The 25,644-nt window shown below is 41.4% G+C and overlaps 1 non-coding gene across 1 annotated transcript; it reads right to left on the bottom strand.

The window, feature by feature from the left end:
* Positions 1-18,106: 18,106 nt before the first annotated feature.
* On the bottom strand, positions 18,107-18,178 carry TRNAE-UUC. Its single transcript has one exon. It is a non-coding gene; the product is annotated as a tRNA-Glu (tRNA).
* Between the last annotated feature and the right edge of the window lie 7,466 nt (positions 18,179-25,644).

The following is a 25,644-nucleotide window of genomic DNA, read 5'->3' as shown; positions in this document are numbered from 1 at the left end:
TCTGTTAATGTAGGAAAAAAGTCTGCACTCTCAACAAATCCTATTCGTGTTTAACCAAAAAGTATGATTATCTCTAGTTGCTACAGTCACTGGGCCAAATTAAAGATCCACCAAAGAACCAAAGTGTTTATTTAACTTTATGCACACAATTAGTGCCATTGACTTCAATGAGCTTACTCGCATACTTAAAAACAGACAGGTGCTTGCGCTTTACTGGATTCGAACCTTACTTTTGTTAGGAGAAAGAATCAGCAGAACTAAGCCAGCCATGAATTTGGCCCGTTGTGTTGAGATAAGTTGAGAAAAACTTTTAAATCATTCCTAAATGTTCAATATTTTCCACCCTGAACAAAAGATTCCTTGACACACTCTCCTAGGCAAACTCCTCTGTAGTGCTATTATTTCTTTTCTGTGTCTTGTTTTAACTGCCTGGAAAGATTACCCACACCTCTCTTTCCTTGCCACAGAAATAACAGTGGAAGTCATGCAGAAAAATTTAACACATTTACAGCCACAACAGTGACAACTTTCATTTTCTTTTTAGTTTGAGAAATAGCAACTTTTAAGATTCTATTCAAGTGGGAAAAAAGGCAAAAAAATACCAGAATTTCTTATACCATTTTTATGTGGGTCAATCACAGGTTGACTAAGCGCTTGTCTACACTTACTGGGGGTTTGACGTGCAGTGATCGATGCATCAGCGGTTGATTTAGTGGGTCTAGTTTAGTGAAGACCCGCTAAATCGACCGCCAATCGCTCTCCAATTGTCTCCTGCAGGGGCAGCTCCAGGCCCCATCACGCCAAGCGCATGCTTGGGGCGGCAAGCCACAGGGGGCGCTCTGCCAGTTGCCGGGAGGGCGGAAGCCAGGCAGCCTTCTGCGGCATGCCTGCAGAGGGTCCGCTGGTCCCGCAGCTCCGGTGGACCTCCCGCAGGCGTGCCTGTGAAGGGTCCGCTGGTCCTGCAGCTCCGGCACCTGCGGGAGGTCCACGAGAGCCGCGGACCCTCCGCACGCACGCCTGCGGGAGGTCCACCGGAGCCACGGGACCGGTGACCGGCAGAGTGCCCCCCGCAGCATGCTGCCGTGCTTGGGGTGGCGAAATGTCTAGAGCCACCCCTGGTCTCCTGAACTCTACCTGAACAAGAAGCACAAGGCGAGTCGATAGGAGAGCGTCTCCAGTTGATATCGCATAATGTGGACCCCACAGTAAGTAGATCCAAGTACGTCGACTTCAGCTACATTATTCACATAGCTGAAGTTGCGTAACTTAGATCGATCTCCTCCCGTAGTGTACACAAGGCCTAAGAGTCACCAATGTGATGCAGCTGAAAAAAAAGCAAATTAAATTCTAGGATGCATGAGGCAAGGCATTTCCAGTAAAGATAGAGGTGTATTAATGCCATTGTACAAGGCACTGATAAGACCTCATTTGGAATACTGTGTACAATTCTGGTCACCCTGTTCAAGAAAGATGAATTTAAATTGGAACAGGTGCAGAGAAAAGCTACTAGGATGCTCAGGGGAATGGCGGGCCTAATTTATGAGAGGAGATTGGAAGAGCTGGACTTGTTTAGTTTAGCAAAGGGAAAGCTGAGAGGGACATCCAGGGGCTTAAATACTACGGAGTATGAAGAACTATTTAGGCAAAAGGACAATGCTGGCACAAGAACAAATGGATATAAATTGGCTATGAACAAATTGAAGCTGGAAATTAGAAGGTTTCTAACCATCAGAGGGTGAGGTTCTGGAACAGCCTCCCCGTAGGAGCTGAAAGGCCAAACAACTCAATTAGTTTTAAGAGAGAGCTGGACAAATTTATGAGACTAATTGTATGATAGGTTTGCTTTGATGGTAGGGGACAGGACTACCCCTAGGGTTCATTTCTGATTTCTCTCTTATGTTCTTAAAAGCTTATGCTTCAGGGTTTCCCCCAGCCACTTGCAGGGGTCAGGAAGGGATATTCATCCCCCACAATGCATTATTATTTTTTTAAATCTTCCTCTGAAGGATTAGGGATGGCCACTGCTGGAGATGGGACATTGAATGGGGTTAGCCAGGGCTCTGAGGCAGCATCAAGCATTCTCTCTCGGGTACTTGGTGGACTGGATCTTGCTCACATGCTCAGGGTCAAACTGACCACTATATATGGGGATCAGGAAGGAATGTTCTACCAGGTCAGATTTGCAGTGAACTTTTTTTTTTTTTTTGCCTTCCTCTGCAACATGTGGGTGTGGATCACTTGCCAGGATCTCTCTCTCTCTTTCCCTGCCCCTGCCAGGGCCTGAGGCACTGGAGCACCTCAAACCCTCCTGTTCTCTATCTGTGACACACAATAGTCTAGTCTCCTGTGGGCTGAAATACCCAGGTCTAATTTCAGTTGTTGGGTTGAATGTGCGGGTGCTGGGTGGTGTTGGTGGCCTGTGATATACAGGAGGCCAGACTAGGTGTTCTGGTGGTCCCTTCTGCTCTTAAACTCTGTGACTATGTGGTGGGGAAGCTGCATTTACTCCCAGCAAATTCAAACCCCAAACTTTCTATTATGCGTTTTTGCCATAGTTTATCTATATCGCTATGGAGGACAAATGTGGGTAATAGGAAATCATCATGTTACACACACATTCAAGAGCAACTGTTAATTGATGGGCATGGGAAATCCTGTAGTGACTCTGAGGATCAGCTTCTGCAGTCTGAGAGCTACATAAGTATTTATAAACCAACATTAACTACATGTCAGATACCAGTTAGGGACAATGCCACATACAGTGTCTATGTGTGCTGCCCCTGTTTGATAAATGACATGGAAGAAATATCCTACGAAACTCTTGCAGGGGAGCTTTGGAACAATCCCAGGGAAGGGGTGGTAATACTGCTGAGCCTTTGTTTCCCCTCTTTTATGCCGCATCTTTAAATGCTGCTGGATATCAGTCACCTCAACTTGGAGAGGTTTGGGCTTGTAGATGGGGACGGGAGACAATCATCTCTCTCTCTCACACACACACACGCACACGTTTCTATCTGAAATTAATTCTCCTCCATGCTAAATCCCACTATTTGTTTCGGCTACTCATAGAAAGTATTATCTTCCATTTTTGCAATTGCCTGAGTATAATATATATTGAGGTCAACCTGCTTTGTCATCATGGCTTCTCTAAAACAGCCTGAAAACTTCCCCTCTAGTAGGAAAAGGGCTAAACCAATCCAGACACTTGCCCTAGTGAGTCTGATGAGAACTGCACAGACATAAGGGTCCACTCACTTGGATCTGGTTGTAGGAGTGGGACTAATCTGCAGGCTTTTCATTTTAATTATGATTAAATGAAAGCGAATCCCCACTGCTTGCCCGGGTTTCCTACCAACACCATTCACAATGAAGCAAAGCCTGCCTTTGCCTTCTATGGCCACAGCCTGGTTCCACTATCCAAAGTGGGAGCAGGATTGGTGGGGCTACACGGGGGCTGCATAACCCCGGTGTGGCATAAAGCCCTGCTCTACGGGAGCTTCCTGCGTGGCTTCACCAGGGAACGGACAATGCTGCACAGGTTTTTCAGTCCTCTACCTTGCAGCTGCAGCATAAAAGCGTGCCCAGGGTACCTTCCCCTGACTTGCTTTGCATCTGCCCACAGCACATTTGAGCTAGCATGAGAATTTCCAGGCACCAAATCTGGTTCCCACAGCTGTCACAGAGAGCTAGGCCACTGACTTCACTGGAGAGGAATTGGGCTCTTGTCTGCCACATGCCGCTACAAAATAGTCTTTTTAGTGCCTGTTAATAACCGATATGTCTCTGTATTTCAGTGCAGTGCTGACTGAAAGCCATTGGAATGTATGAACCACACTTCTACTTTACAAAAATCCCTATGGTTGGTTTTTTTTTTACATTCAACAGGGAATGACAACGTCTCTGCTTTGTTCTGTTCATCAAGCCAATTCCTCCTTTGTGCCCAAAGGTACACCGTATGCTACAAAGTGTCCCTTCTTAAATTACATCCCCAAAGGTGCAGCAGAAATGGGAAAAAGTTAGAAGCTATAAAAAGTTAGAAGCTATAAAAAGTTAGAAACAACACACAGGCCCAGTATGGGATTCCCACCCCAATGGGGAAAAATGACCAACCATGCCAGTGTAATTACCATTTTGTCATAGTCCTACACACAGATTTTCACTCATCTGCTGATCCTGCTCCGACTGGATTCAATGGAAGTTTTGCCATTGACTTCAGTGGCCGTAGGAGCAGGCCATACTACTGTAACCACAGGTGCAAACTAGTGTGACTCTTAAAAAAAAATAGAAATACAAATTTGCAAAGTTTCTTCTTGTCAGAGGGGCAGACAGTTGTGGTTAATAGGTGACTTAGAACAATAAAAACAGTCCTACCAGCTACGCGGTACATTTCCTTGCTTTTAATCTGGTCCCCAAACTCCCACTGACTTCACTTGGAGTTACATATGTAGAACCACAGACAATAAACAGACAGTAGGAAATTTGACAAGCCAGCTTGATTAAGCTTTCACTGGGCTTCTTTAACATATCCATCACTGTCTAAGCTGTTGTCTAATCATCTAAGATCATTCTTTCCTATTCTCTATGTGCTTAATAGTGCTTTCCTCTCCGCAGCAGAGAAAGGGGGCAGGAACAACAGCTATTGTACTGGGATTAGTGGGGTAATGGGGGCATGGAAAATATGTTAGTGCTGGTGCAGCATTGAATCTCATCTTTTTTTTTTTTTTTAAAGGGAAATAGGTCCTGACTTGTATACAATAGGCCAAATTCTAATACATCATCTCAAATTGTCCCTGCAATTCTGAGTGAGCACATAATAAAATATTACTTAGACTGCAAATTCCTTGGGACAGGGGCTGTCATTTTGTGCTGTGTTTGTATAGTATCTAGCAACATGGGCTGCTGGTCCATGACTGGGGTAATAAGCCCTACCATGATACACAGAAGTAAGAAATACTAGAGTAGGTAAGTTATCCATTTAACTGTTTGGCTGTGGTAGCTCCAGGTACAAATGTTAAAGGTCTACTCAAAAGCATATTTGGAAAGTTTGTCCAATATTTTTAAAGCTCTTTGAGGTACTTAAATGGAAGATGCTACATAAATATACAGTAATTATATTTTGCAATTAAGTCAGAGAAACCACAGATTTTTTTTTGTTCATTCATAATTGAGTGAGTTGATTCCCTGGAATCAGCATTTTTTATAGTCAGTCATTTAACGAAATACAAACAGTCATAGGCTATTTTCATTCATCTCCACCGTAACCTGACTGAAAGTCTGTTTCAGCACTGTACTGAGTCAACTATTCAGCTTCTAAAAAGTGGAAAGGATAAATTCTGTTCTCAAATCCATGAAACCCTGTTAATTTATAGCCATATTCATTTGGAGTGGGCTTCAGAGAGTTATTATATTCTGTTTTTTTGGGTTAGGAGACAAATGGGGTTTTGGTTCGCACTGGCTGACATGCCTGGAGTTTTAGATAGGACTGAACACAAAAACTGGATTTGGCTGGCAAAACTGCCATGTTGGGTGGTTTGAAATGAAACCCCATGTCCCTCACCAGACCCATAGGCAGTGAATTAGTTTACTCAAACCATAACACACGTGATTCATAGATTCTAGGACTGGACGGGACCTCAAGAGGTCATCAAGTCCAGTCCCGTGTCCTCATGGCAGGACCAAATACTGTCTAGACCATCCCGGATAGACATTTATCTAACCTACTCTTAAATATCTCCAGAGATGGAGACTCCACAACCTCCCTAGGCAGTTTATTACAGTGTTTAACCTGCCTGACAGTTAGGAACTTTTTCCTAATGTCCAACCTAAACCTCCCTTGCTGCAGTTTAAGCCCATTGCTTCTTGTTCTATCATTAGAGGCTAATATAAACAAGTTTTCTCTCTCCTCCTTATGACACCCCTTTAGACACCTGAAAACTGCTATCATGTCCCCTCTCAGTCTTCTCTTTTCCAAACTAAACATATATATATAGAGAGAGAGAGAGAGGGGTTCATATGGCTCTAGAGAGAGGTCTGGTCTTCACTTCAAGGTGTGTTCTTACCTTTGAGTTAGCTAACATGAGGTAAAATAATAATAAAGACAAAGCCATTTGTACTTTTCCCATGTGTTACCAGATCTACATAAAGACTACAAGGGAGTATGGGGTTTTCTTCAACCCGCTAACATCTGAAAACTACAGAGCACCTTGTCTTCACAACCATTGTTCTTCATGTTAGTTACCACGTTTTAGGAAACTTGAAGTAAGAATACACTTTTAAAATTAACAGAAGAACGGGTGGACTGAAGACAAAATTCAGAGCTGAAGGTGGATTTCAAACCCTCAGAGTTTGAGGCCAATCAGGTGTGGGGATTTTTAATTCTTTAAGTGGAATGCTTCCCATTGCTCTCGGAGTCTCACTCTGCTTCTTTCACATTGCAGGCACTTCTGCAAGCTCTGCACTGCAGTATTGCTTTTTGTAGTTTGGAGATGTCTTCATCTCCCTCTTTGTTCTCCATCTTGGATGTCATTGAATCTGATGATATTTGTCATGTTTGTCTCTAAGTGCTATTGAATAAGCTGGTAGAGCACTTCTTTCCAAAGGACGGCGTCCGGGCTGTAATTTTAGTTTACTGTTGCAGTACACGAGTCATCTCCTCATCTTTTGCAAATTTAGCTTGTATTTCAGTGAATTATGATAAATCTGTATGTATGAGAGGGAAAGAGGAGGAGGAGGCAAAGAGAAGTTATGAAGGTTATAGGTGTAAGCTATTGTCTGGAGAATAGAAAGGTTGTGGAGATTGTGCTTATAAACCCACAACTAGAAGGCATTAGGTCAGATCTTTGGTTGATATAAATCAGCATCACTCTAATGAGGTCACTTACACCAGCTGAGAATTTGGCCCCAAATCCGCTGAGGCCTTATAATTATGATCTTTTTGTCCTTCAGGGAATGGAGCTGTGCTGATTTAAACCAGCTTAGAATCCGACACATTATTTCAAAATGAAGGAGATTTTGCCTTGGGTATGGAACAATTTTAAACAACCGTTGCTTAGAAAAAAATATTGGTTGCTTTTATTTCACTCCCCCCAATCAAATTATATAAATCTTATTTGTATGTACTCAGCTAGCCATTTTAAAATCTCAGGATACACAGTGGTCTATTGCCTGCTTTCCTGAATTACTACTTGTCCAGCTAGAAGGGCAATACTGCAAAAATGTTAGGGCACATTTGCTAGTTTTTAAGGTCTTTAAGTCTTTAAAGGGTGGAGTGTGTGTTTACAGACAAACACACAACAGCAGGGTTAAGTCCAGCATCATTCTGGTTTAGACTTTTTTTACACAAAATAACTAAATGAGAGTTTTGTCCAGAAAGAATGCTAAACATCAGTCATTTTTCAAACACACCTGACAAGTAAACTATTCCAATAAAACTGGAATTTGGCTGCTGGTAAAAATACTAATGGGAATTCGAATAAATCATGCTGTAAAGAAGCAATTTCGAGCATAGATAGTCTAATGTTAAACAATGTGCATGAAGACACTTCATCTTAATATGAAATATGCTCCTTCCAAACCCAATCTGGTTCTGAAATCGGGGATTACTTTAGGTGTTCTTCTTATGAACCTGAGCCATGGGGAGTGCAGGAACATAGTGGCTGCTAATACAGAGCTTGTGAGTATTTGACACACTGTAGTCCATGACAATGGATTGAAGGGCAGATTGTGAATCAACATCCCAGGTTCTATGACATCCATTACTGAGCCCATGGGTTAGTCCAGCCAGAAGTCCCCAAAATAATATGTACCAATGTTTTAAAGAAAACAATTCTAAATAGATTTTAAAAAACCCCAAATCCAGCAGTGTATCTTGACATAGTCTGTGAATGAATATGAACAAGGGACACAAAAATCAGACATCCAATGTATCAAATGTAATAAATCCACTGGGGCTAATCAGCCCTCCTTTCCCCACTAACCTCAACCCCACAGTATGCCAAATAGTGAAAGCAGCTGTCTTGCAAACAGGTTAAGACCCCCCTGTCCTGGAATTCCAATTCCTCACAACTGAAGCAAAATGTAGGGTTGGGGGTGGGAGGGTGAGGGTTAGATTTGGGAAACTTCCAAATCTAATTGCCCCAGACACTTTATCCAAAGCCCTTTAAAAAAAAAACAACCCTCACAGACTCTCAACCCAAGAACCGGGCTGAGCTCCATAAAGCTAGCATTAGCATCGTGAATATTATAGTAGGTTTTCTATACCCAAGCCCTTATCATATGAGAGACTAGACTAGAAAGCCAGCCTCTTGATTCAGAGCAATACATGTACAATTCCCACTTCTTTGTAGCAAAAAATTATCCATTGCTTCGTAGACACTCCAAATAAAATCCTAGCTAGACTGATAGCAGAGCACTGCAATAGAGTTGTAAAGTTATTGTAGGTCCTATAATAATTAGGATATGCTTCTGTTTTTAATGTAAACTGTCCCTGGATACAATACTTACAGCCGTTAAACTGGCCCAGAAATTAAGGGTGGACTTCTATGGAAGTCTCAGGAATTCAGAATTGTTTTACCAGTCACAAACAGCCTCAGATGTCAGGAGTATTTCAATAGGTAGCCTTATTCCTCAGTTCAAGATCTTGTGCACTAGCTGTGTTAGACAAGCCCTAAGAGCACTGTCCTGGACATGTTTATGTAGTATAGGTAAAGGAAAAACAGAGAACCACATTCCTGTCTGATGCTCACAATATAAATCTGTCAGGGGAAACTTCAGAAGATGTTTTGGCCAGGGAGTAATGAAGTGAAGGATCTGTAGGTGAACATAGATGACTTAGTAAACTAATATAACGCCTGACTGGGGAATTAGAAGAGTAGAGAGAGATTAAAAATACATTTTATTCTAAATTTGTCAGTTATTGTGCTGCTATAGTTTATAGAAACTGAATATTTCCTAGCATCTAATGGAGAAATTATGGACCAGATTCTCCGGTAGGTTTCAGCACTTTTGCACCATCATGCCACACGGAATTTCCCTGGCACAGGGGAGCTATCAGCTGGGGGCAGATCTGGCATATGCAGCTCCTGCCTAATGCCCTTACCCATCCATGGGATAAAGGGTGGGAAAAGGTAAGAAGGGGGCTCTGCTCTCTCTCCTCACTCAGTGCATAGTCCTTTGGACAGCACTGCCTGGTGCAGCTCTTCCCTGAGACTAAGGGAACCAGAACAGGCACCCAGATGGCCCTCACATTTCTGTGCCCAACAAATACTTGATGTAGCAGTGACTCTTGGTTTGCATAGCCAGAGATGTTCAATAATCAGTTAAGAAATTTGAGCTCAGCTTGAAACAAAAAGGGAGATAACATACTGAGCTGCATAAAAAACCCAAACATCCTGGCATAGCATCAGGAAGCCACCCTGCCTCTAGCCCAGTGTGGGGAACTCCACTCAGGAGCACATTCCTCTCCCGCAGATCCCTTGTGGATCAACTCCCGGCTCCAGGGAGTCAGAGCGTCTAGCAGAAGCAAGGACAACGGGTGAGGCATATCCAGTGAGGTCAGCAGACAGGTATACAGAAACATTGTTTTCTACCTGCTGAGTGGCTCTTTGCTCCAAGCTCCTCCCACCTCTCTGCAAGCTCTATGCTGTTCTTCCTTTTCTCCTCTCCCCTCTTCCATTCTCTTCTACACCCCACTCCTGTCACCGGGTCCCTGTACCCCTACTTCTATTATCTCACCACCTTTGTCATTCTCCTTGCCTCATTGCTGCCCATGGACCAAATCTCCTCCTAGACCTCTAACGAGGGTGGGTTCCAAAGCCACTGGGATTAAGGATAAGAGATCCTGGCCTCATCTGCCCCAGAAAACTACTCTGTGTAAAGAGATGGAAAAACAGCACTTCCTCTGATGGTACCGTGTAGGGAAAGGGGATCCATATGGTCATTGCTAATGATGGTCCAAATATTTCCCAAATTATATGACCCATGAATATGAATATCATTTGACTTTGAATAATGAACCATTCATTCATCTCCATATAAAACCTCATGTATCCTGACAGCGCCCTATTGCCGTCCAGTCTGAAGTGACTCAGGAGTACAAATTATTTTCGCTTAGATTGGCAGTAATTTATGCTCAGTAAATTGACTATAGATCTGGTTGATTCAGGCCATAGCATGGAAGTAACTTGCCATTTTGCTAAATTCCTTCATTCATTCTTGGCCAAACCACTTCCCCTTTGGGGGCCAAAGAGTGAACCCCTGACTCACACGGTGAGCACTTAGCATCAGAGTGTGAAGCCTGCAAGGCCCACAATGACTCAGTCTGACTTCCTGTATATCAGAGGCTCCCAACCCCACCCAGCACCTGCACACTAAACCCAACAACTGAGATTAGACCAAAAGTATCACAGCCCACAGGGAGACTAGACTTGTGCCACAGGCAGCGAATAGGAGGGACTGAGGTACACCAGTTCCTGTGGGCCCTGGGATGGTAGAAAAATGATTAAGTGAGATATATGCAAACAATCCTGGCAAGTGACCCACACCCACAGAGAACATAAAAATAGAAAAAAACCCAAGGCCACGGACCTGTAGTAAAATTCCTTCCCAATCCAGTTTCTCCCAGGAGTAGCACTGCTGAAGTCCTGTGAGGAACCACTTGCCAGTGTAAGTAAGGGATTCATAATCTGGCCCTTGGAGAGTTGCCATCACCAACTAAGAGGATACATGTAAACCAGAGACCACATTTTGTAGTATACTTGGTGGACAACAGGTCAACAGTGAGGCAACCAGCATCTCCTCTAAAAACAAAGACATTATTCCAAGTCACAGACCTATTGGCTCTCTTTACACTGATCCTTGACAGATGAGCAAGGAGTCTTCATGCTAGAAATAATGGTGTGTACATAAAAAAAAGTAACTGGATCTCATGCTGAGAGATATAGATTCCTCAATCAATAAAAAGGAAAGGAAAGAATACACATCTCTCCAGTACAAATGTGGGTCGAGGAAGGTGGTTTCACCATTCTTTGAAGCACCAGGTATTGGCAATGCCAATGCAGGATATAGGACTTGATGAGCCAATGGTCTCATCCAGTAAGATAATCAAATCTTATGTTCCCTTGTATCTGCTATCATCCCATACCACTTATAAGGCAAAAATCTGAAGCTTTCAGAGATCATGGATATTATTTAATAGACGTATTTTGTTACTGTTTGATTTATAAAAATGTGGCCTAATACCTTCGGTACATACACACAAATTTAGGCCCCAATCTTGCCATGAACACTACATGGACTGATCCTTGTAGAGCTTCACTGAGTCCAACAGGGCTCTATACTGGAGAAGGGCTCTGCCCGCTTGGAGCTTATCACAGAATCAAAGCCCTAAAAAACATCAACATTTGGCTAAACACAATAAACATAAATGAAGGGCCCACCTCAGAAATGCACTGGGAGAATTAGAGGCTCCACGGAGTCAATGTGACTTTTGCCATTGATTTCAATGGCGTCACGATTTCAACCAGTATCAGCTTACCTAGGTTTTAAGAACATTGTCCATGCCATAGTATCAGGACACCTCAGATGATTTTGCAACATGCCCTAAAGCTGAGACTGCCTCTGTGAGTAAAACTGGCAGAAGTGCAATAGAGAATTGAGTGCCTTCTGCTAAGAATGTAATTATAGAAGTTCCCAGACATTTAAACTTAGGTTCTATTAGTGCTAAGTACCTCATCCAACCTAAATTTTCATGACACATCATGAGGGGAAGTCAAACTTTTCAGGACTTTATAGATCAATTTCCTAAACTGGATCCAGAACCAACAGAAATCAGTGCAGTCTTTGCTGCACTATACCAATATTAATAAATTAACAGCATAGCTGCAAAAGAGCATATTAAGTAAAGAATTTCTGTATTTTGCACCAGAGGCTGGATCCAATGCCTGATGAAGTCAACTGAAAGTCTTCCATTGGATCAGGTTTCTGAATACTCTTCCAGGCATGGTGAAATGAAACCAGGGCCATACCCAAAGGAAATGATTACATTCACAAAGGCCAACACAGATTTTAAAAAGGCACTAAAGTTCTACAAAGCCTACAAAGCAATCAATGATTCAGAAGGACCCCTAGACTGTGAATCTGTTTGTAACATAGGCAAAATCCCTCAGCAATGGGAGACCACAGAATCTGCAATCTGACAGGACAAAAGTCTAACTTTAATTGGGCCAAGTTCTCAAATGGTGAAAATCATAATAGCTCCATTGGTTTCAATGTAGCTATGCCAGCTTATACCAAGTGAGGATCTGGTCCGTTATGTGCAAAGTCAGCCAAAAAAAGAAAAGAAAAAGGCACAATCCTGTGATCCGACTCTAAGTGGTACACTAACATTTTAAGGATCTTCTACCACCCAGCCGCGTATGTTTCCCATCTGGAATTGCATGTGTGCTGTAATTAGGGTTACCTGTGAGTTTCAGAATGTTGGACGCTAGCAGACTGATGTGAGTATTTCAAGAGTTTAAAAGCATCCCACATTTTTCCAATTATTTAACAGGGATCATTGGCTTTTTTATGAGCAAAATAATCAAGTCAGTCATTTGCTCCCCCTTTTATGTCAGTAGATCAGACATCAATGAAGATGTGATATCTGGTGCCAAGATAACCGCCAGCTTTTATGACCGCACTGTCAGAATTTAGGTTTACTGCCCAACAACCCAAACTAGCTTACTATATATATTATAAGGCATATATATATATATATATATATATATATATATATATATATATATATATATATATATATAAATATAAAAATAAATAAAAAGAGCACTCACCTTCCTCCCCCCCCAAAAAAAGTGTGATGAACTTCTCGATTAAGGGCATTTAAATAATCTACAATTAACAGCCTTTGATCTTAAATTAGCCGGTTAAATAAATGCATGATCAACATCTCAAGTACAGATGCATCCAAATCAAACCTTCAGATCTGAATACTTTGAAACTTAGGAAAAAATTGGACCCAAACGTCAATAAAATGTGGCCTTGTGATTGAGGTTCTGGACTGGGTCCAATTTGTGCCTGTGTGATCATAATCAAGTGGACATAGTAACTCATCCAGTGAGGTGCTGAGTTCCTTTGGTGGTGACTCTAGTCAGATGCTGGCAATGTCTGTAAGGTTCCCTGTTCATCAGACAAATCCACAGTAGCTAGTTTGTACTAGCTCTGAACTTCTGTGTATACTACATGAGCAAAGTAAGCGAGTCCCTAACATTTCCTGTTTGATGACTGTCTTGCTTTGTGTTTATAATAAACACAAGAGCTAACAAGGTTTGCTGTTCTTTCAAAGATCTGGCTACAAATTGGGATAAATTACCACCAGCATTCCTTCAATGACCAGAGTGGGACTGGTGGTTGTTTTAAACTTTGTTGTTTGGGAAAAAATTGAAAGACAGGTGCTGTCCTTCTAACTGACCATCAGATAAGGAGGTCTCCTGGAGGATGGGGTGGAGGGGCGGGGACCTACAGTTAACCAGGAACACGAGAACTACTGTATGTTTAAATACAGCAGCAATCTATCTTTCATGACAGGAGTCTTTAATCAAGGACTGATTATAAGGGACACAGTCAAGATAAAAATCATATGCTGTATTTTGGAGAATATCTTTACCTGGTCTGCTAACACCACTTTGCTTCAAACTGAATAACCTATAGTGAAGGGTCTAATTTCCTTTTCATCTCTGCATTGTGTTTACCTACAAATTGGATACAACCAGTCTATCCTAAAACATGCTTATATAGGCCCCATCACAGACAAGTTCTTAAGCTCATGGCTGATTTAAACATCTGAGCAGTGCTGGAAGTAAAGGGGTCTATACCTATGCTTAAGCTAGGTATATGATTAAGAGACCAACACCTAGAAAATCTCCACCAAGCATTCTCAAGACTACAGTACCCACACGAGGAAATAAGGAAACAGATCAACAGAGCCAGATGTGTACCCAGAAGCCTCCTACTGCAAGACAAACCCAAGAAAGAAACCAACAGGACTCCACTGGCCATCACATACAGTCCCCAGCTCAAACCCCTCCAACGCATCATCAGGGATCTACAACCCATCCTGGACAATGATCCCACACTTTCACAGACCTTGGGTGGCAGGCCAGTCCTCGCCCACAGACAACCTGCCAACCTGAAGCATATTCTCACCAGCAACTGCACACCACACCATAGTAACTCTAGCTCAGGAACCAACCTATGCAACAAACCTCGATGCCAACTCTGCCCACATATCTACACCAGCAACACCATCACAGGACCTAACCAGATCAGCCACACCATCACCGGTTCATTCACCTGCACGTCCACCAATGTAATATATGCCATCATATGCCAGCAATGCCCCTCTGCTATGTACATCGGCCAAACTGGACAGTCTCCAAGGAAAAGGATAAATGGACACAAATCAGACATTAGGAATGGCAATATACAAAAACCTGTAGGAGAACACTTCAACCTCCCTGGCCACACAATAGCAGATTTTAAGGTGGCCATCCTACAGCAAAAAAACTTTAGGACCAGACTTCAAAGAGAAACTGCTGAGCTCCAGTTCATCTGCAAATTTAACACCATCAGCTCAGGACTAAACAAAGACTGTGAATGGCTTGCCAATTACAGAACCAGTTTCTCCTCCCTTGGTTTTCACACCTCAGCTGCTGGAACAGGGCCTCATCCTCCCTGATTGATCTAACCTCGTTATCTCTAGCTTGCTTCTTGCTTGCTTATATATACACCTGCCCCTGGAAATTTCCACTGCTTGCATCCGAAGAAGTGGGTATTCACCCACGAAAGCTCATGCTGCAAAACGTCTGTTAGTCTATAAGGTGCCACAGGATTCTTTGCTGCAGCTTGCTTAAATGCGGCCATAGGGCCTGATCCAACTTCCATGTCACTGAATGAGACGACTCCCAAAGACAGCAGTGAGAACCAAATCAGGCTCATGATTTACCTTGTCTTTGCATCATTTACGATTAATTTGTTTCATCTCCTCTTAAAATTAAAGCCTCAATCCTGCAGATACTTAAGCACATGGATAACTTCACACATGCCGGTAGCTCCACTGAAGCATGTGAGATTACTCATACGAGTAAAGTTAGGCAGATGCTCAAAATTTTTGCAGGATTAGGTCCTAAGCTTATAAAAACTATAATATAGACCTGTCAGCACCTAGTGCAAGCGGGACCCCAACCTGGCTGGGATCTCCAGGTGCTGTAGTAATACATATAACAGGAAGTCATTGCATTTCATTCACACTGGACAACTGAGCTAGGCTGGTTGATTTTACTTTCTGGCATGAAGTTATCCAGCAACTGAAGTCTAGTCCACACTAAAAGTGCTACAGTGGCGCAGCTGAATTGCAGCCATCCTGCTGTGGCGCGTCTGGTGAAGATGCTCTATGCTGACAGGAGAGAGTTCTACCATCAGCATAATTAAAACCACCTCTGCGAGAGGCGGTAGCTATGTCGGCAAGAGAAGCTCTCCTGCCGATGTAGCGTTGTCCACACTGGCAATTAGGTTGGTGTAACTTATGTCGCTCAGGGGGGTTACAAGCCCTGAAGCTACTTGACAAGTGTCTCTAGAACATGAGCTATGGAACTTTTTTCAAACAATGATTTATTTCATCAGTCATTTATTTTGTGATTCTTATTCATCTTGAACATGAAGTTCTTAAGCACATCCATTTATTCTGCTAACCATCTGATTTGTGGGCTTTGGGCTAATTTCAGTTCAAATCGTGGCCTTTGTTTTAGACACTCTTGCTAACAACTGTGACAATCTAATCAATTTCATATTCACGTTATTTATTCTTACTGTGTTGTTTGCATATGTGTAGTTATTCCTGTGATCAATGGGCTGAATATTGGGTACTCGAGGCTCCCCTCCAATGATTGGAAGCACATCATTTTATTTGTAATATCAGCTACCGTGCCGGTGCATAAGAACTGTGCAAATGGGCTTGGCTTGTGCATTTGGGATGAAATTCATCCCTATTAAAGTCCAGGCATATGTATTCACCACTTAAATCTCACTTTAGCATAGTTTTGAGGAATTGGTGCGTATGCCTTGGGATGACTCTCAAATTTCTCCTATTCAGGGTCTGATCCAAAGTCAGTGAGGTCAATGGAAATATCTCCACCAACTTAAACTTTGGTTCAAGCCTTCATTGATTGATTGTTATGAGTTGTTTGCTTAAGATACATGGTGATGCACATTCACACAGGAGAAGGCAGTATGATGTCCATCACTTTTAGGTTTGTTTTGATATGTTTGCTTGTGGATCAGTCAGGGAATAGAGTTGCTGACTAGATTCTTACAGGACATTTAAGCAAAAAGTCCAGCTCCAATATTGCTCTTTGGTCTTATATTAAAGTGTGATTGTTGTTAATAGAAAACACTCCCCCTTGCTCAACAAATCTGTTTGCTACGTGGATTCATTTAAGTCTTACTATATCTGCTGGATTTCCTGATAAAAATAAGGTTTTACTACTGTACTTAGCACTGTACAGACGAACACAGCCAGTGGAGAGCAAGCTTGATTTTATTCCATCAGAGTTCTGTTTCAGTTTCTTTATTACAGGTGATGAGATGCAAGCCCCCAAAAAACACAGCTTGACTAAGTCTCAGGATCAGTTTGCAGGGATGGTGGACAGAAAAAAATAAAGTACTTTTTTACCATTAAAATCAGCAAATTTCATCTGGAGTCAGAAAAATGGGCAACCCCACAATGTCATTTTTACAGTCACTTTTCAGAGTATAATCATATGTGATCACATTCTCTCATTGATAGTAAAGAGCAATTCTTCTGTTCCCATTGACACATGACAAAAGTGTGAATACAGTACTTGGTTTTCCCAGTTTGTTGGTAACTCCAACAAGGACAGTCATACTGACCTTGTCTTTCAGCCCTAAGAGTTATCCATGGAAAAAATAACTTTCAGAGCATTTACAGTCAGCAGATGTCCAATGCCAAGCTACACTATGAAAATAGGAGTCCCCTTCACTTAGTTTCAAAGGCAGTTCTCTACTAATAGAAAAAAAAAGACAGAATGAATCAGTTCAAACCATCATTTAAACTCAGAGCAAAATTCTGCTTTCATAGTGCTTTCAAGCCTTGGAGTCTATTGTGATCATCTGGCTTGATCTCCTGTGTAACAGGCCATAAAACTTCCTCAAAATAATTCCTAGAGCAGATCTTTTTAGAAAAAGATAAAATTTTGTTTTGCAAGTTGGCAGTGATTGAGAATCCACCATGGCCCTTGGTAAGTAGGTTGGTGGCAGATTCTCAATCACTTGCAGATTTGATTTTTTTCTAAAAAGATATGCTCTTGGAATTATTTTGAAGACGTTTTTTATATATGCCTTATTTCTAGTCTGAATTGTGTCTAGCTTCAATTGTGTTGCACCTTTCTCTGCTAGATTGAAGAGTTCATTATAAGTACCTACCTGGGGAACAAATATAAATAGTCTAATCAAGTCATCTTTTAACTTTCTTTGCTTAGCTAAATAGACTGAGCTCCTTGAGTCTATCATCCTTGTGGCTCTTCTCTGAACCTTCACCACTTTATCAACATCCTTTTTGAATTGTAGACAGCAGAATTGGACACAGTATTCCAGCAGCAGTTATATCAGTGCCAAACAGAGAGGTAAAATAAACCTCCACTGGTACTTGTGACACCCCCGTTCATGCATTCAAGAATTGTGTTAGCCCTTTCGACCACAGCATTACATTGGAAGCTCTTGTTCAGCTGATCATCAATCATGACTCTCAAAATCTCATTGAGTCGCTGCTTTGAAGGATAGAGCCCTGCCCCCATCTTGTAATTATAATAATATAATAATAATTGGAGATATACCAATCTCCTAGAACTGGAAGGGACCTTGAAGGTCATCAAGTCCAGCCCCCTGCCTTCACTAGCAGGACCAATTTTTGCCCCAGATCCCTAAGTGGCCCCCTCAAGGATTGAACTCACAACCCTGGGTTTAGCAGGCCAATGCTCAAACCACTGAGCTATCCCTCCCCCCACATAACTGAAGCTTTTTTGGTTTAAAGTCACTTTTCCCTAACTGGAAATTGAACCCAGGCTGTGGCAGTGAAAGTGCCAAATCCTAACCACTAGACCACCAGGGAGGTGATTATGGTCCACATTCTTTCTTCCGAGGTGTATACATTTAGCCATATTAAAACATAGTTTGCTTGGTAAGCTGGGTGCAAGCAATTCAAATCATTCTGTATCAGTGGCCTGGCCTCTTTATTATTTACCACTCTTCTAATTTTTGAGTCACTGATAAAAGTTTGTTTTCTTCCTGGTCATTGATAAAAAAGTGTTAAATAGTGTAGGGCCAAGAACAGATCCCTACAGAACCCCACTAGAAAAACACCTACCCGATAATTCCATTTACAATTACATTGAGACCATCAAGTTAGCCAGATTTTAATCAATTTAATATGTGCCATGTTAGTTCTATATTCTAGTTTTTAAACCAAAATGTCATGCAGTCCCAAGACCTCAGTAAATCATTTGACTAAGACTATTACATCACCACTATTCCCTTTGTCAACCACATTTGTAACCTCAATAAAAAAGTGAAGTTAGTTTGACAGGATCTATTTTCCAGAAACCCATGTTGGTTGGCATTAATTATATTACTTTATTTTAATTCTTGATCAAGTCCCTTATCAGCAGTTTCATTATCTTGCCTGGGATCAGTGTCAGACTGCCAGGCCTATAATTACCCAAGTCATCCTAGTTACCCTTTGTAAGGTATTGGCACAACATTAGTTTTTTCCAGGTCTTCTGGAACTTCCCCAGTGTTCCACGTGCACCCAACATTAAGGGTCTAGCAAGCTTCTCAACTAGTTTTTTTTTTTTAAAAACTGTTGGATGCAAGTTATCTGGACCTTATCTGGATTTTAAAATGTCTAACTTTAGTAGCTGCTGTTTAACATCCTCCAGAGATACTAATGACTGTATGTTCCAGTCTATGCATCCCATGAAGTGGGCTGTAGCCCATGAAAGCTTATGCTCAAATAAATGTGTTAGTCTGTAAGGTGCCACAAGTACTCCTGTTCTTTTTAATGAAATGAAAGAGTATCGTCATCATCTGTGTCCTCCTCCCAGAGTAAAAGAAATGTTCACTGAGCACTTCTGCCTTTTCTGCATTAAGGCTCAGTCCTGCAAGGTGCTGACATTTGGCCTTGATCCAGCCAAGATATGCTTAATTTTAAGCATCTGTTGTTTGGGGAGAAGCCCTAGAGTGGTTTCCAAAGAGAGAGAGAGACTGACCTACGTCTACTAGCACTAACTGTAGTAAGCCACCTTCCGTCATAGCCCCAGTGCTTGAGTCCCGTCTCCCAGTTCTATCACCCTGAATTACAATTTGATTTTCTACATCTGCAAACAGTCTGCCTGGGTTTCAGAAATTCTGGAGTGGTTGTTGTATTTTATTATATGATACTGATTTTACCAGGATAGAATCAGGTGAGTTCCTTCAATCATGTCTGATTTTAAGAAGTGAAGACTTTTGTGGTTCTAGGACAGGTAACAATTAGTTCAGTCCCAAAACACTGTAGTTTAGTTTAGTCATTCAAAAGGCAACAGGTTTAAAACAAATACAAGGAAAAACTTAACATGGTACATAATTAACCAGCGGAACTCACTCCAACAAAACATTGAGGTCAAGAACTGAAGAGGATGCAAACAAAAGGATTAAATATTTATATGGATAATGGAAACATCCACAGTGACATTAGATATGAAGATATCGATTCCCATATTTTTTCCTGGTTCAGGGCATAAACCAACCCCTAAGTGAGATGATCAGAAAGAATCTTCCCCTATGGAAAGTTTATTTCATAATGCCCACTACTGGGTTTTGTGCTAGAGTTGGTGCTAGCTGCTACTGTAGATGGGATACTTGACTACGTAGACCACTTATCTGTTCTGGTACACAACACACACATTAAATGGACTAAGAACCGGCTAACTGACAGATCTCATAAAGTAACTGTCAATCGGGGAATTATCAAATGGGTGTTTCTAGTAGAATACAGCAAGATCAGTAGTAGAACTGCTGCTATTCAACACTGTCATCAGTGACGTGGAAGTAAATATAAAACTGTAACTTTGCTGATAAATTTGCAGATGACACAAAGATTGGTAAAGTGGTACATAATGATGAGGACAGGTCAATCATACAGAGCATTGTGGATCACTGGGGCCCATTCAGACAGACAAAATGCTTTTTAATACAGCCAGATGCAAAGTTATAGATGTATGAACCAGGAATGCAGGCCATACCCACAGAATGGGAGATTTTGTGTCCTGGAAATCAATGACTCTGAAAAGGATTTAGGGGTCATAGTGAACAAACAACCCAACACACACTCCCAGTGTGATGCTGTGGCAAAAAGGGCTAACGTGATCCTTGGCTATATAAACAGAGGAGTAGTGAGTAGGAAGACGGAGATGATTTTATCTTTGTACACAGCACTGATGATACTGATACTCGACTACTGCATACATTTCTCATGTCCACAGTTTAAAATTGGAGAGGGTTCAGAAAAGAGCCCCAAAGGAGATTGGAGGGCTGGAGAGAGTTCTGTATCATGAGACACATAAAGAGCTCAAGCTGTTTAATCTATCCAAAAGATTGAGAGGTGCCTTCATTACGATGTACACATGTCTTCATTGGGAGAAAATATCAGGTACTAAAGGGCTTGTTAGTGGAGAAAGGCATGACAAGAACCAGTAGCTGGAAGTTGAAAAAAGACAAATTTAAATTAGACAAAATTTTAACCGTGAGGATGATTAACCACTCGAACTAAATTATAGAAGGAAGCGGTGGGTTCTCCTGCTCTTCATGTCTTCATGCCAAGATTGGTTTCTTTTCTGGACAGTAGGCTTTAGTCAGACACAAGTTACTGGGCTCACAACAGGGGGTAAGTGGATGAAATTGAACAGGTCAGACTGGATGATCTAATGGTCCCTTCTGGCCTTCCACTCTACGAATCTATGCATTTCTATAGAAATCAGTTGTGCAAAAATAGTCTGAATTTTTGCTTTGCAGGATTTCCTGTGAACTCTTTTCCCCTGGCTTTGATCTGGGTGGATTCCCACCTTCACTCACTAATTTTGCTTTTGGACAAATCAAAGCTCAGATAGCAACTCGGCTGCATTCACCACGTTTCCCCTGGGTTTCACCCTGGCATGCCACTCGAAACCGGGCTCATGTTCAAGTCGATTTTGAACTTCAACAACCTGTCAACAAATGCTATTGGCGTTAGTAATTGAACCTGATCCTGTCAAGTTTCAGTGAGCACAAGTCACACAGCTCTATTCTTAATTAGATCTGCCTTTGCCACGTAGGCCAGATCCTGCTCCAGTCAGATGCCTGGCAAGACTGACCTCAGCGACAGCAGGACTGAGCCTCAAGAGAGCACAAGGGACCAAATAATCCGGCTGAAGTGTTATCAGGCACAATTCTACGTACTGAAGATGGACCCAAGCTACATAGTTTGGATCGGAATCAGGAACCTCCACAAAGTTTGGGAATGCTTTGATCCAGAGGTTTGTTTTGGACCCCACCTTTAACAACACAGGCCCAACTTATCACACCTGAAAAATATCAGCATGTATTTTGGTAATTCTTCCAACTGGGCCATAATATCTTGCATGCACATGACAGGGCATGTGGCAAAATAGCTCTTTAGGCTCATAACTTAAAGTCTGTTACCAAAGGTTGCAGTAGTAAAGACACCAAAATACAGCAAGTTGCTCTTAAAGACAGTGCCGGAACTGCCAAGATAAAGATATGCAGTGTCCACATGGGAAGAGGCAAGGAAAGTCTGCCATGCCAAGTACACAGGCTGACAAGTGAATCATGTCAAACAAGCAAAGTAACAAAAATTGACACGTAAAGAGTCTGTGTGTCAAATTGTTTAAAGCAGTGGACAAGTTGCTGAAGGCAGTTCAGTAAAGATGAACATTTTACCATAGCTTTCAGGAGTCAGGGCTGCATACCAAAAGCAGAAATGAAATACTGTATCACGGTGCAGCCATTAATGCAAGAACTTTACAAATCTGGAAACACTGACTGTACTATATTCTGTTTCTGCATGCTTGAGGGGTTTAGGCAGATATATATATATAGCTGCTGGGAAAGTCTGAAAAGCTGTATCAATGCACCCAGAAACCCTTCAGAGAGCTGTTGTGTTAGCGGTATCCTGGGCACTGAAATCAAACTGAGCATGTCTATTCTGAGACTCCCATTAAGACACACTGTACATAGGGATAGAGGAGGGACATAGGATGAGCCTTTCAGAATGATGGTGGAAATTATGGAAACATGCTTGCAGGTAAGTAAGATATATGTCCTTACCTTCTGCAAGACAGCTTGTTCTGATGACTTGATTCTGAGGCAATGTCTGGAATTCATATCAAGATATCTGGACATTCTCAAATTCCTGATCCTCTAGGATCATCAAGGATATATTGTTTGGGCTTAGCCCTTTTGCTAAGGCATAGGACATTTCTAAAGCTTTCAAAAATTGAGGCTTGTGTACAGAATAAACAAAGTCCTCTCTGGAAACAAAAGAACCAATAAATCAAACCCTGGTGATCTTAAATGGTATTTACTGAACAGTGAATTCATCAATAGGATAGTTCTACGCAGAAAGCTATGCTGCAGGAAGGTAGCTGTGTTTTTTTCCGAAAAGTGGAACGGAGATATATTGGGCCACATTAATCTCTGGTGTAACCACATTGGCTTACACAAGAGATGAATTTGGCTTATTTTTCTTCCCTTTCAAACTAATTAGCATGCACAGAGGTTTGCAAAGGTAGAAGAAATTTGAAAACCCAACCAAAGCAAGATACCTAAAATAAATAAAAACAGGGATGAGGGTAAACAGAGCTAGAAGCTGAAGAGTGACTTCAGACTGTGATTTGCAATGCAGTTATTATTCACATGAATATTTTCTGATGTTACAAGTGTAACCCAGAGTGCTCAACTTGACTTGCATTATTGGTAGATGCAGTGCCAGCGATAATATGCCTGTTCCAATGATATTTACTTTTGATTGATTGAATCTCACTCAACATCTCTAAGCATGTATACAAAAATATAAAAATGCAAATGTTTAGAATAGCTATGCAATGAGATCGATAAGTTACAGATCATACATTAAAACTTACATTATTGATACGATCACTGAGGATACAATTTCAGTTTTAAAAACCATCCCACAAGCAAACAGAAGTACTTATCCTGTTTTCAGCTGACAGGCATTAAAAAAAAAACTCCTTTGCAAGTAAAAGAACCATTTTCTAGTCATCATATTCTGAAATCACTCTTTATGAATCCTGCTTGGTAAATCCAATAACTATGAGGCGAATTCAGAGGAGTGAGGTGCAGCTATTGATGTGCCAAGCCAAATGGATGCATATCAAGGTAGCACCAAGCCCTGCTGAACTCTTAACTTTGTACCAAGAAATATGCACATGATGGGAGCATGGCCAAACTGGAAATGCGAAGTTTCTACTGATGGACTAAAAGCAAGTGTAAATGTGTTGCTATTATTAATCAGTTAACTGTGTGGTATACTAGACGTGCATCCGACGAAGTGGGTATTCACCCACGAAAGCTCATGCTCCAATACATCTGTTAGTCTATAAGGTGCCACAGGACTCTTTGCTGCTTTTACAGATCCAGACTAACACGGCTACCCCTCTGATACTTGGTATACTAGGGTGGACAAAGACTTATACAAGTTTCTATACAGCAATAGAGTATAACTAGGTGTTTGTGGTCATGGCTCTGATTCAACAGATTTCTTAAACATGCTCCTGACTTGAAGCACATAAAGGTAGGCCTTGCTAAATTGAGGCCTGAAGGAGGATTGTACAAAACCCCTTTCTTTTCTATTTTTCATTCCCCCCACCCTTTTTATTCTTTTTTCTCTATTGTTCCTTTTGTCTTCTTGCTATTTCCATTTACCTGACTGTGGCTCAGGAAAGTGTTATTTATGTAAAACGGGAAGTGTTCCAATAAAGCTCTAGGGTCCAGGTTGCCCAATGTTTACTCATGCGAGTAGTCCCATTTCAACTCTAGTGTCATTAAGTGTGAGAGTAAGTACTTACCAATGTCAGTAAAGGTTGCACAGTCAGGACTTAAGATAATTCGTATATGGATGTCTCAATAAAAGTGTAATTTCAAAAGGAAACAAAGCTAAAGACCATTTCCATAAAGAGCAAAGAATTAGGGTGCAAAAGGTCAAAATCTGGACAAGAAGAAGATTAATATTTTTTTCTGTGTCCTCCTGTTGTCTGAATCACCTGGAGCAGGCAGACCTGGACTTTGTTACAGGTAAATAATTACAGTTGTATCTGCCATAAATATCCACTTGAAGGGACTACTGCAAAAAAAAAATTGAGATTGTATCTCCAAGCAACTGTCAAATGGCTAGAATAAATTTAGAGGGCTTGAAATACTGATGTACACTTTCTATCATAGATATCTCTTGGTCTAGACTTTCAGGCTGCATTTTTGACAGAAAACATCGGATGGCTGAGAAATTAGGGACTCAGGACCAAAAAAAGATTACATGGTGTTGGCACTTGTGTTTTGCGTCTTCTTTACCTGTGGAACTAGCAAACAGGAAGTCACTGCTTCACTGTTGACCAGAACTATTAACAGGACATATCCTTTAGCATTTAAAACACTGAAGACAATAAATCTTGTATCAAGATGGTGAACCTAGAGAGGTCACTGAGTAATGCTAAGCATAATATCTATACTTTCAGCGCTATAATAAATCTGACAAGGCCCTTTTACTTTTAACTGGAGTTGCTTCTGTGCAAACTGCAGATCAAAAGTTTCTTTGCCCCCCCAAAAAGAAAAAGAAATTCTGCAATCACCTGTTTTTCATTTTGCATATTCAGCGGAATATGGAACGACAGACAGTGAAATAATATGCCTGTCTCTTTCAGTGTGGGCAATATTTTCACAAGGCATTACTGAATGAGAAAAATCTGTCACTCATTTATGAGACCAGTTAGGAAAATCCTTCCAACTTTGAATTCCCTCCAAACCAAAGTAGTATTATGGGGTTTGCGATTTAACTTGGGAAGTGGTTGAGTGAAAAGAATGGAATTCAATTTGGGTCATCCCTCTATTGACTTCAATGACACTACAATGATTTTCATCAGCTGAACACCTGGCCCTAAATATTTTAAAGACCCATTCTTACCTGCACCAGTTGCCTCCTCCCCTCCGCCCCCCCCTTTTTTTTTCTGAAAGCCAATTAGAAGTCTGCAGGCTGCCTTGGAATGCATTACTGCTTCATGGCCTCCACATGGAAAACTTCAGATATGTAACAGATCCACAAGTACTGGATCTCTTAGATGTAGGACAATCATTACAGACAAGCTCATTTTTACCTGCTCCTGTGATGTATGTGTTGCCAGTTATACTTGTAGCAAAGTTTTCAAACTTGGTGCTTGAAGGTGGAGGTTTATTTTAGGCTTTTTTAAAAAGGTGGCTAAATGTGGATGTAGGTGGCAAACCTCACAATAGAATACTTAGCTCTTACAGCAC

Source organism: Mauremys reevesii, linkage group 11 (assembly GCF_016161935.1).
Source record: "Mauremys reevesii isolate NIE-2019 linkage group 11, ASM1616193v1, whole genome shotgun sequence".
NCBI classification, from domain to species: Eukaryota; Metazoa; Chordata; order Testudines; family Geoemydidae; genus Mauremys; species Mauremys reevesii.
Note: the sequence above shows the minus strand (reverse complement) of the source record. Positions and strands in the feature narration are given on the sequence as shown.